Source organism: Malania oleifera, chromosome 1 (genome assembly GCF_029873635.1).
Source record: "Malania oleifera isolate guangnan ecotype guangnan chromosome 1, ASM2987363v1, whole genome shotgun sequence".
Lineage (NCBI taxonomy): Eukaryota > Viridiplantae > Streptophyta > Magnoliopsida > Santalales > Ximeniaceae > Malania > Malania oleifera.
The window spans coordinates 113,325,253-113,337,953 of NC_080417.1; positions in this window are offsets into that span (position 1 = coordinate 113,325,253).

Below are 12,701 nucleotides of genomic sequence, written 5' to 3' on the forward strand. Positions count from 1 at the left end.
CATTGCTAATACAACACCGTCGAGATGACCGACAATAGAAATATAAACTCAAGAGACATATGATTCTAATTTACTACTGACACAAACAACTGCTAGCAATATACCTTTATTTCTCAAAATGTGGTAATGTCTAGTGAATTGTCTCTAATTGTGGGATCATCCTCTACTTGAAAACTTAACTAGTTGGAATAATAGTAATAATAATATTATTATTAATTAATAAATTTGTTTTAATTTTTGGAGGTTGAAGTTAATTGGGAGTTGAGGTAGGTGCAGCTTAATTAATGTAAAATACAAGTGTAGTTGAAATTAATTCTTGCCTATAGTATTATTAAGTCTTAGAACTTAAGATTGTTTGGTCGGTCCATCCTATTATTATTATTATTAATTAAAAATAATAAATAAATAAATAAATAAATAAATATATTTATTCACTTTAAATAACAAAAAATATTACCCCAAAAAAATGTTCCAATTTTTTTGTGATCCAAATTTGACTAGTCCCAAAACACATAAATAAATATAAATTAAATAATTAAATAAATATGTTTTCATTTTTGGAGGTTGAAGTTAATTGGGAGTTGAGGTAGGTGCAGCTTAATTAATGTAAAATATAAGTGTAGTTGAAATTAATTTTTGCCTATAGTATTATTAACTCTTAGAACTTAAGACTATTTTTAGTTGCACAAAAATATTAATACAATGAGAATGAAAAATACATTTGAGATGAGAAAAATGCATCCAACGTCTACAAAATACATGATGGAGTATGTTTACATATCTCTAAATCACAATATTCTTATTTTATTACAATAGTTTATTTTTTAAAAAATAAAATCATTTTATTAATATCATTATTGTTGCAAACAGATATGAAGATGGGGAATCCGAATTTCTCAAAATGTATGTCATGCCAATATACAGTAATTTTAACTTACAAATATTAGATATACATTTACACCTACTAATTTATTACAAAATATTTTCTTTGTATTATGTATGTGAGCAATAAATTGAACAGGCAGAACATGAAAAAAAATAAATTTAAAAAAGAAAATAAATTAGAACTAACTTTCGTCCAGATGCAGCAATGAACCGAAAAAATCCAAACCAAGCTATGAAATAAATCCAACTCAATGCAACAAATTCAAACTCAGTAAGTAAAACAATGAAATTCACGTTTTTACTAAATTAAAAATACCTACCCTGTTAAAGCTTAATATACATTGTTGGCCCACAACCTAACAGCTTAAGCTTTTAGGTAAAGTGGTAATCTAACATGGTATCAGAGCTTTGGTTACCAGGAGGTCATGGGTTTTAATCTTGTTGCTCGTCTTTATTCTGTGACATTATTTGTCATCTATTTATCTCTCCACGTGCTATCGGGCTACACGTGCGGGGGAGTGTTAAAACTTGATATACATTGTTGGCTCACAACCTAACAGCTTAACCTTTTAGGTAAAGTGGTAATCGAACACCATCTTCTCCCTTAAATAGCTTTCCTCGCCTTCGAACGGTCACCTGTGCCCGAACGATCACCTGCAAGCTTCGCGAATGGTCACCTGCAATCTTTGTCTCTCTGCCATCGCCTACTGTTTCTCCCTCTGCAAACGGTCTTCTGAGCACTCGGGAGAGAAATGAGTAGACGAAGCAAATCTCGCAGGATAGACCTGTGAGATTCTCCACTTGTCACATGCCGCGCCATTTCAGAGACAAATTTCGCAGCACCAAGCTGCGAGATTTCTGCCACGCATCGCCTTCCCAAACGCTGAAACTTTAAATCTCGCAGCTTGGTGTTGCGAGATTTGCTCAGCTCTGTGCCACACGTCACCTTCCCACTCGTCCATCAGTTTAAATCTCGTAGCATCAAGTTGCGAGATTACGTGAGCATTAATTTGAGAAATTTTTTAATATTTTATTTCTTTTTAATAATAAAATGGAAAAAAACTCCAGAAATTTAGCATTTGGCAAAATGTAGATGGAAGGGGAAAATGGAGATCTTAGCCAAAAAGTTGTGGATATATGCACTTTTCCGCAAGCAAAGCACTTACGGCTTCGCTTTTTCTCCCTGGTAATGCTACAGGGCAGGCCTCACATGGGATAAAGCCATATTGATTTTCCTTGCACACGCCATAACGCAAGGGGAAATGGGAATGGGGCTTTTGGATTTTGGTTGGTTATCTTATGTAACACTTTGGTCTATTTTGTCTATTTTTTTTTTTTCACACCAACTTCTAAAAAATTTATGTGCCGGTTCTAATCTACTAACAATCTACTTATTCAAGATTTTGAAATCCAAAATTCATGTTTCATTTATAGTTTTACAATGCTTTAATTTTTTAGATAATTGTTATTTAATTCCAATTATTTTAATTCTTTCAATTATTGTTTAAATTTTAAATTTATCTAAGTTTGAATTTAATTTTTTTTAATCATTCAAAAATGTGCAAAGCTCCCGAAAACCTTCGTGTTCCCATCACATGAATACAACCACTCATACATCTAGGGCCTTTAAATCATACCACAATATAGTGTGTAGCTCTAACGGGAGAAATTTATCAATAGGATAAATTCTTGCATCATTGTCACTAACTACCCATTATTTCCAACCATGGCAACACCTACAACTTGTCAAAGGTTAGGGAGAGTGAATGATAGGTAAGGATATTTTGTGAAATAGGAGTGATAAGTAAGGGTTCCAACTCATCTAGATTATAATCATGATGTTGGCAAGAATCATGATTCCTTTCGATATTAAATTCAAAATTTTGTTCTAATACCAGACATAGGAATTGGAATTAGGGCTTGGATTTTATTTCATTCCAACCCTAATTTCACGTACCAAATGAGGGATCACATACTGTTTGAATCCCATTTAAGCTTTTTAGGAGATGGAATGAAATGAGAAATCTTCTTATCCATCTTCCTAGTAAAAATGAAACTCCAAAATAAAAGTATTTGCATCCCTCTTCATAAATTTGTTTTCACTTTCACTTATTCTCACTACTTAAATTCAAAACCTTTAATATAAATGTCTTATACAATCACATTCTAACCATTAAAAGGTCACATAAGGATACATCGATTAAACGAGCCACTGTTCGAAATAAAAACTAGGAAATTTTCTTTAGATAAATTAGAGAACCAAGAAAGTGATACATTAAACCTCTAAAATAAAAACAATAGTCTATAATGACAAAAACAAAATTACCATCTATTTATATTTTGGCAATAATCAACTTGAGTTATATTTATGAAAACCTTAATTTGTAATTTACAAGCTTATATAAACATACTACTTTAATTTGAGTTAAGCATCCTTAGTAAGTTGTGCATTCCAAATGCCCTAAGGCTTGTGACCTTTAGTTTTGGGGCATTTGTTTCCCAAAATCATGCTCAAAATAAAATTAGAATTAGTTTCCCTTTTTCAATGCCTTTTTTCCAATTTTAATTCTTAAAATGTACTTATTTTCCAAAAATAAGTTTTTGAAAAACATACTTTTTACTATATGTTTATTGCAAAAGCGCACAAAACACATTGAGATGATACAATGTAACTATTAGTAGTTGGTCATGTGATAGTAAATATGAATAGGAATGAACTCATGTGAAGTGCGGTTGGAACACTTGATTGCTACCCCATTAGGGGTAGAAACGGTCTGCGTTACCAGATTCGAGCTCAGGAGTACGGTTACGCGAAGAGAAGGTATTAACACCCCCTACGCGCCCATTCTTACGAACGGTACCAGATTAATAAAAAATAATCCCAAAATAAATCTAATAAGTCTTTAAAGATTACTCTTTTTCAAAAATCAAAAGAATGAAAATACTATGTATGTATTCTCTCAAAACCGGGGAAATCCAATATTCTGAAGAGTCAATGCCCTTGGTTGCAATCATTGAGAAGGAAAATCGAAAATAGGATATAAAATACGCTCCCGGGGATTTTGAAATCTGTAAGTTTCTCTAAATAGGAAAAATACTATTTTGGGAGGTTTTTAAAACTTGTTCGGGATGGAAATGATTTTCTATGCATAAAAATACATTTTTGTGATTTCTCCTAAGTGTGAAAACATTTTTGTGATTTTTCCCGAACTTCAAAATAACACAAATAAAATCAAAGGAAATTAAAGTGTGAAAATGTTTTTAAGATTTTTGAGATTTCTCGTGATTTTTTGTGAATTTTCTGAGTATCGTAATAGTAATCAATTAAAATGGAGAAAACCGGCACGAACCGGTTCGAGGGTTGACGAACCGATCAAACATTGACCAGTCCAGCGAAAAACCAGTTTAAGATCCTGGTCGAGACCATTTTGTGGATTTTTTGAATATCTAAATAGTAATTAAGTGAAATGGGGAAAATCGGGGCGAATCGGTTCGAGAGATGACGAACCGGTCGAACGTTAACCAGTTTGGAAGAAAACCAGTTTAAGGTCTTGGTCGAGACCATGGGTCAACATGTATTGCCTAATGCATGGGCTGTGTGTGTTTAGGTGTATGCTAGCATGCATAAATGATGCATAATGCATGTGTGGTCACAAACGTATGACCGTGTGTATGCATGGACAAGCACGTGCATGCGCGTGTATGCATGAATGAGCATGTGCACAAATGTGCATGCGTGCATGAATGGGCACGTGCACGAATTTGTGTGCGTGCATGACATGCATGTGTACGTGCATGAATGTGCACGTGTATGAATGAGTACGTGCAAGAATGTGCACGACTGTGAATGTGTGTGTAGGTGTAAATGTCCGCATTATGCGCAAAAACATGAGTAGTGCACCTATGTGAAATTGCATGCATGTGTATACGTGAACATGGGCGGTATGAGTGCATGTTCATGAATGAATGTAGCATGCATGTGCATAAATGTGTTAATGTGTATGTGTATGTATGCATGCATGAACGAATAATGTCATGGAGGATGTTCTAAGCATGCATGAATGTGTGTATATATGCATGTGGGTATATAAAAGTATGCATGGCTATGAGTGTTAATGTATGCATGAATGAGTGTAACAACTGGTGTACATAAGTGTGTGTAGGGGGTGCCAAACTCAAACTCCACGACTCAAAATCTCTCTTTAGCATTTCATAAAACAGTTTGCATGCATCAGACAAATCCCCACATTATCAACACAATTTTTTTGAGAGCATCAACGAGGCATTGTGAACTACACCACTCATCCCCAAGCCAATCAAAACCAACATATTAAAAAAAACTTGATGCAGCAATTGTAGCGAACCAGAATGAGCACAAGTACCAAAATTCCAAATACCATGGAAACCCAAGAAACAAAATTAGTTGAGTTTGGTTCAGGAATTTTATGGAACAGGTGGTAGGTGTTGATGTATGTGTGAGTGGCGCGTGCTTGCATGTTTGTGTGCCAGTTTGTGTAAGTGTGTGAGTTAGTGAGTGTGACAGTGGGTGTTGTAGAGTGTGAACTCCTGGGAGTGTGTTGTGTATACAAAGGTGTGTAAAGATCATATGCGTTTGCAGCAGGAAAAGCTGTTGGGTGTTACTGTGTGTGTTGGCAGCAGGAAGAGTTGTGGGTTCATGTTGTGTATACAAACGTGTGAGTTTTTTGTAGGTAACGAGGCACTATTTAAGGTCTCAAGTGCCACATACGTGAACTGGGTGCATGATCAATCATAAACACATAGGAAGTTGTTAAAATTGGAGAAGGATAATTTTCTCTATTGATTCACACTCAATACAAGGATTACAAGGGTATATATACATAAGAGAAATGGAAAAAAAAAATGGAAAGTAATTATTGTGCTAAAATGAAAAGTATATATCTCACTAATACTCCCCCTCAAGTTGGAGCATGGAGATCCGTAATGCCCAACTTGCGTGATATGTTTTGGAAATGTTCACGACCCAAAGTTTTGGTGAAAATATCGGCAAGCTGACTGTGGATAGGAATATGTTTCGTGAAGAAGAGGCCAGCCCGTAACTTGTCATGAATAATATGACAATCGATTTCTATATGCTTGGTATGTTCGTGAAAAACAGGATTCTGGGCAATGTGAAGAGCCGCTTGGTTGTCACAATATAAGAGCATAGGCTGAGAATGCGGTACGCCCAGATCATTTAAAAGAGTTTTGAGCCATGTAAGTTCACAGGTAGTGGAAGCAAGTGGCTGATACTCAGCTTCGGAGGAGGAGCGAGAGACTATAGTTTGTTTCTTAGTGCGCTAGGAAATCGGACTAGTGCCCAACTGAATGAAAAACCCAGTGGTGGAGCGGCGAGTGAGTGGACAACTAGCCCAATCCGAATCAGAATAAGCTGGGACTTGAAGAGTGGTTGCAGTAGGAAAAAATAAGCCTTGACCTGGAGATGCTTTAATTTATCGAAGAACACGTACAACAGCATCATAGTGCGGTTTTCTAGGCTGGTGCATAAATTGACTGAGAATATTGACTGGAAATACAATGTCGAGACGAGTGATGGTAAGATAGATCAAACGTCCAACGAGTCGCCGAAACAAGCTTGAATCGGAGAGAAGATCACCATCAACATTATTGAGCTTCAGATTTTGTTCCATGGGAAAGTGGGCAAGTTGAGCACCCAAATGACCGTTATCGGTGAGGTTGCCAAGAGCATATTTGCGTTGGTTGAGAAAAATGCCAGTGGGAAAGCAAGCTACTTCGAGTCCAAGGAAATATTTCAATTTTCCAAGATCTTTGAGTATGAATTTCTGAGCGTGCATGACTTTGAAAGTGCTAATATCGGAGAGATCATTGCTTGCCATGAGAATGTCATCAACATAAATAAGTATAAGAGTAAAAAACTGACCCCGAGAGCGGGTGAAAAGAGAGTGATCGGCCTAAGATTGGGTGAAACTCGCAGCAAGTAAAACAAAAGATAATTTAGAGAACCAATTGCGGGAAGCTTGCTTAAGGCCATAAAGGGATTTATGAAGATGACAAACACGAGTCTCCCCCTTTTTACAATAACCCGGGGGAGGGATCATATAAACCTCCTCATCGAGGTCACCATGGAGAAAAGTGTTGTTGACGTCTAATTGAAGGAGATGCCAATTCTGAGCGGCCGCCACTGCAAGAACACGCCTGACAGTAATGAGTTTAGCAACAGGAGCAAAAGTATCATTATAATCCAAACCTTCTACCTGAGTGTATCCTTTGGCCACCAAGCGAGTTTTGTGTCGCTCTATGGATCCATCGGCCCGAAGTTTTGTTTTGAACACCCATTTATAGCCAATTGATTTTTTTCTAGGTGGAAGGTGTTGAAGAACCCATGTATTATTGGTTTCTAAGGCTTGTATTTCAGAAGTCATGGCATCACGCTAATGGGAGTGTAGCACAACCTGAGAAGATGAGGTGGGTTCGGAATGTTGGGACATAACAGAAAGAAAAGCCAAATGTTGAGTAGAGAAACGATGATAAGATAAAAAAGAGAAGAGACAATGAACCGTACCTGAGGGACATCTTGAAACTTGTGAAGCCGTGGAGGACTTTGGTAAAGTAGGGCAGATATAATCAGCTAAGTGAGAGGGATGTGTGACAGCTCGTTTGGGCCGTGAAGAGGTGGGTGGAGGGGGAGGTGGGGGGTTTGGAGGAGAAGAGGGTGAGGGTGGGGGTGTCGGGGAGGGGACCAAGGGAGAAGGAGAGAGAGATGAGGGGCTAGAGGTAGGTTTGATTGGTGGAGGAGGTAAAGTGTAGGAAGGATGTATATCAAGAATAGGAAGAGGAAGGACCGGAGAAGATGTAGGAGTTGGAGAGATGAGATGATAGGGAAAATTATTTTCTTCAAAAGTGACATCATGGGAGATGAAATTTTTTTTGTTTACAAGATCGTAGACACGATAAGCCTTATGATGAGTAGGACAACCTAAGAAAACACATCGAAGAACACGAGGAGAGAATTTATCGCGATGTTGGCGAGTGGTTTGGGCATAGCACAAGCACCCAAACACTCGCAAGTGTGTATACAATGGTGGTTTCTGAAAAAGAAGTTCATAAGGGGACTTATGATTGAGGCTAGGTGAAGGAGTGTGATTAATTAAATACGTGGTTATTAGAATGCATTCGCCCCAAAAAGAAATGGGAAGATTGGCTTTAAAATTTAAACACCGAGCCACATTAAGAAGATGACGATGTTTACGCTTGGCAACACCATTTTGCTAAGGTATATCCACACATGTGCGCTCGTGAAAAATGTCTTGGTCATGGAAAAAGGTTTGAAGCGGGGTGGATAGAAATTCTTGACCATTATCAGTGCGTATATGCTTAACAGTGCAATTGAAATGATTTTTGACTATGGTGCAAAAATTTTTAAGGCAAGTGAAAGTATCAGATTTCATGCGCATAAGATAGATCCATGTAGCACGTAAGTAGTCATCCAAAATTGTTAAAAAATAATGTGCACCAGAGAGTGAAGCTGTAGGATAACCACCCCATATATCACAATAAATCCGATTAAAACAAATTGTGCTCTTATGTGTATTCAAGGAAAAAGGTAAATGAGTGTGCTTTGCTCTAGCACAAACATCACAAGGCAAATGACGAGAAGAAATATTTAAGGTTTTCGGTAGACATGAAATGGAAGGGTGACCGAGACGTTGATGCCAAAGAGTAGTGTCAAAAACACGTTGAGAGTGGAAAACAGAGGCGGAGGGGGGTTTATAGTGGTAAAGCCCATCCCGTACTTTACACGTTCCAATCAGCCTCCTCGTTGATAGATCCTGAAAGACACAAAAGGTGGGAAAAAATATAGCAATACAATTGAGATCCTTGGTAAGTTTGCTGACGGATAATAAGTTAAATTTAAATGAAGGCACATAAAGAACATGAGAAAGAGAGAAAGTAGGAGAAAACCACATAGTACTGGTATGAGTTACAAAAACAATGTTACCATTTGTAAGCTTAATGGGGCATGACTGATGGAGAAGCTGAATATTATCAAGAGAAGACAAATTGGAAGTCATGTGATCAGAGGCACCTGAATCAACAATCCATTCAGTGTTAGAAAGAGAAGCAGAATAACAAGAGGCGAGGTTATCAGCAAAATAGGCAGAGTTGGTGTTCAAGAGTGATAAAAGATCTAAGAGTCGACGACATTGTTCGCTGGTGAGACCAAAGACAGTAATCTCAGAAGAGATTGAAGAACCGGTGACAGTATTTGCACCCATTGAAGAACCAGATATGATGTCAGACATAATGTCAGATCAGTTCAGATGAATCAAAACACCGAATCGGGTCAGATCCGATTTCTGCGAATCGGGTCAGATCCGATCACCGATTGCTTAATCAAAGAAGTTGAAGGTGCCGTCAGAGTATTAAAGAGAGAGTTGAGAGCACTAAGAAGCTGCCGGAGATGAGACGGAGAACTTCCCTGATATGGGAGCGACGACTGTGAGACAGCGGGTGCTGAAAATCGAGAGAGATGGAAGGCCATCGAAGAGTTGAGAGAGACGAACCGCGAGCCAAGAGATGAGCCGTGAAATATGAACGCCGGAGAAGATGAACGAACACTCTGCGGCGCTGATGAGCTGCGACTGAGATACGACAGGATGGCCAGAGCGTGTTCTCGGATGCCGGAAGCGGCGAGAGTCTGGTGGGTGTGCGGTAGCAAGGGTGGGTAGCGGCGATCAAACTGAATCACATTCAGTGAGTTGACCGTATTGAAAAAAGAAAACGCTGTTCATCTCAAGAAAACCACCATTGAAGAATAGCATAATCGATTGAAGAATAGCACAACCGATTAAATAAAAAAAAAAAAACAAGGTTCAGGGTCTGGTCATGCAGGTGCCGGCGCAGCAAGGGCGAGAGAGGGACGCTTCCGTGGCGAGTGGGGTTGCTGGGAGTTGGTGCAGTGGAGATGGAAGTTTCTGCCAGATGAAAAATCTCCCAAAGGGAACGCTGAAGAACACGATGATGAGAGAGTGCCGGAGACTGAGTGAGATGACGCCAAAAAAATAGAGATGCAGTTGAGAGGACCACGTGCATGCGAGTGGGTGAAGACGTCGATGATGCGACGTTACGTTCGGCGCTGGGAGTTGCACCAGTCGGGACTTTGGAGAGCGGCCGGAGAAGATGAACGGAGGAACATTGAGACGATGCCGCAGAGATACGGCCGGAATTGAGCACGAACAGAAACGCCAGAAGGCCTTAATCGAGAAGCCGCTAGAAAACAGAGAGAGGGGAAACAAAAATGGCGAGAGAGACGATTGGAAATCTGCTGCACTGACTGTTGCGTCGCCGGAATGAGAGGGATAACTGAGACGAGACTTCGCCGGACTGAGAGAGAGAGACTGCGACTAAAAACTAAAAAAAAACACCGGCGAAGCTATGACTGAGACGGAGATAACGCCAGAATGGAGACAAATTAGGTTTTGCGTTCAGAAACAGTGGGTGGCGGCAAGAAATGTTAGGGAAAAAAATTAGGTTTGCTCTGATACCATGTTAAAATTGGAGAAGGATAATTTTTTCTATTGATTCATATTCAATACAAGGATTACAAGGGTATATATACATGAGAGAAATGGAAAGTAAATATTGTGCTAAATTGGAAAGTATATATAATAGAAGTAAACAAATGCCACTGTGAGAATACCAAGCCACCGGTGAACTGGGTGAGGGACGGGAAGGAGTACCTGAGGATCATGTGCTTTGAAATGAACCAACCTCGCCCAACCATAGCAATCATAGCTCGTTGGGTAGCTCGCGGCAAAGAGAGCTCGCAATTCGCCGGAGATGAACCTAAGCTACAGCAGCGCATACGTGAGAGAGCCAAAAGTTGGATTGAGCCCAACGGAGCCTGCCGGCTGCCGTGCGTGACTTGTTATGCAACATCACACCGAGGAGGGGCCGCCGGAGGAGGAATGGCTGCTGCGGAAGTGCTCAGTTTTCTCTTCTTTTAATGGCTGTGCTCGTTTAGCCGGAGCTGGTGTCTTTGAATTGAAGCCCGAAGATCTGGTGGCGTTCAAGTCTGCAATGGAGAGCAGTGGTGGGGGGGAAGCTGGAGAGGAGAGGTGAGGTGTTTGAGTGAGATAGGAGAATGGAGAGTGATCAATGTGTGCGTTGTGGAGAGAAGGGATGCAGAGATCCAGAGGCGGCGTGGTCGTTGTCGGAATCGGAGTGGAAGTGGGGGTGGGAGCCAGAATCGGAATGAGAGTGACAAGGAGAGAGTGGAGAAATCAGAGAGTGGGTGATGGTGACGATGCACAGTCACAGAAGGAAGAGAGGGAGAAAGCTTGCGAGAAAATGGGTCGTACGAAAGTGAGATGGCTATGGAGACGGTGGTGACAGTGAGGATGTTCGAGCTCGGCGGCTGTCGAGGGGGCTGGGAATGAGGCCGAGAGTGGCTCAGGTGGAGCTGTGAAGGTCTGGGCGAGGATGAGAGTTTGAGGGGCAGAGAATGGAGAGAGGCTGGTGAGGGAGAACTAGAGAGAGTTGGGGAAATTAGTGTTTCTGTGGGTGAGCTCGGGCTGCCGGGAGTTGGTTACAGATGGTGTTGGAGGCTAGATCTGTGCCCTACTGGTGTTGGAGCTGCTGGTAAGCTCGCGGGAACTGGCGGCTCACGGCCGGTTGGCTGTGATGGCTGGCAGAGGGAGATGGGGGAAGATGAGGGAGAGTGGTAGATGATGGAGATTCAAAGAGGCCAGAGAGAAAGAGAGCTGTGGGGGAGATGAGAGGTATCAGCTGGTGGTGTCTTGCTTGTTGGCGAACGGAGAGATGAAAGCGAGAGGCAGAGATGAATAATGGAAAAAAAAAAAAAAAAAAATATTAACCGTCCCCCTGCCAGTGAATAGTGAAATAAAATGACTGAGCCCCCCGCCCTTCCTCTGGTAGGACACTTGCTTTATAGGGAGTCATTGGCGCGAGAATTATTCTTTGGAATTGGTTAGGACTGAAATCAGTTTTCTGATTAATCTGTTCCTTTATTCCCGCGCGCATGTGCCAATTCTGTTGAAGGCTTCACGGTTAACTTTTTATTTCTTTGTATTTTCTTATTTGCTTGGTATTTTTCCTTTTTGTATCTTATTCTTTTAAATTTCTTATTCTTCTTTTTGTTGGCCATTTTTGTTTTCCTCAAAAGAAAAACCCAAATTTGAAAATCAAGACCCGGTTCCCGGAATTTGGAAGGATCTGGATTCGAAAAGACGACTCGGTAAAAATTCACTTTAAAAATTAAATGACTCATCTCTTAAAAATTTGAAAACTTGGAAAAATTCCAAGGCTCAAACCGAAACACCGCAACTCGGTTAAAGACACTGGGACTCGACTAAAAGCATTGGGACTCAACTAGAAAACAACGAGACTCAATCGAGAACACCGGGACTCAATTCGAAATACCGGGGCTCGGTAGGCATACCGAGACTTGGTTAAAAAATGCAGGGACTCAATTTTGAATGTCGAGGCTCGGTAGGTATACCGAGACTTAGTTTTGAAGTAAAACAACTCAACTTTGAAGACTCGGGACTCAACTTAAGACTTTGAGACTCAATTTAAAATACCAGGGCTCAATTTACAACACAAGAACTCAATTTAAAAACACTAGACCCTTAAAGTAGCTAATTTTCGGGATTCGAAGTCAACTTTTATTGCACCGGGTCTTTTCAAAAACGGTCTTGGTTAATATTGGGATGTCGACAGGCACAGTTCTTTCCATTCTGATACCATGCTCATAGTAGAATCTCTTGATGAACTTGGTGTCAACATATTCACCA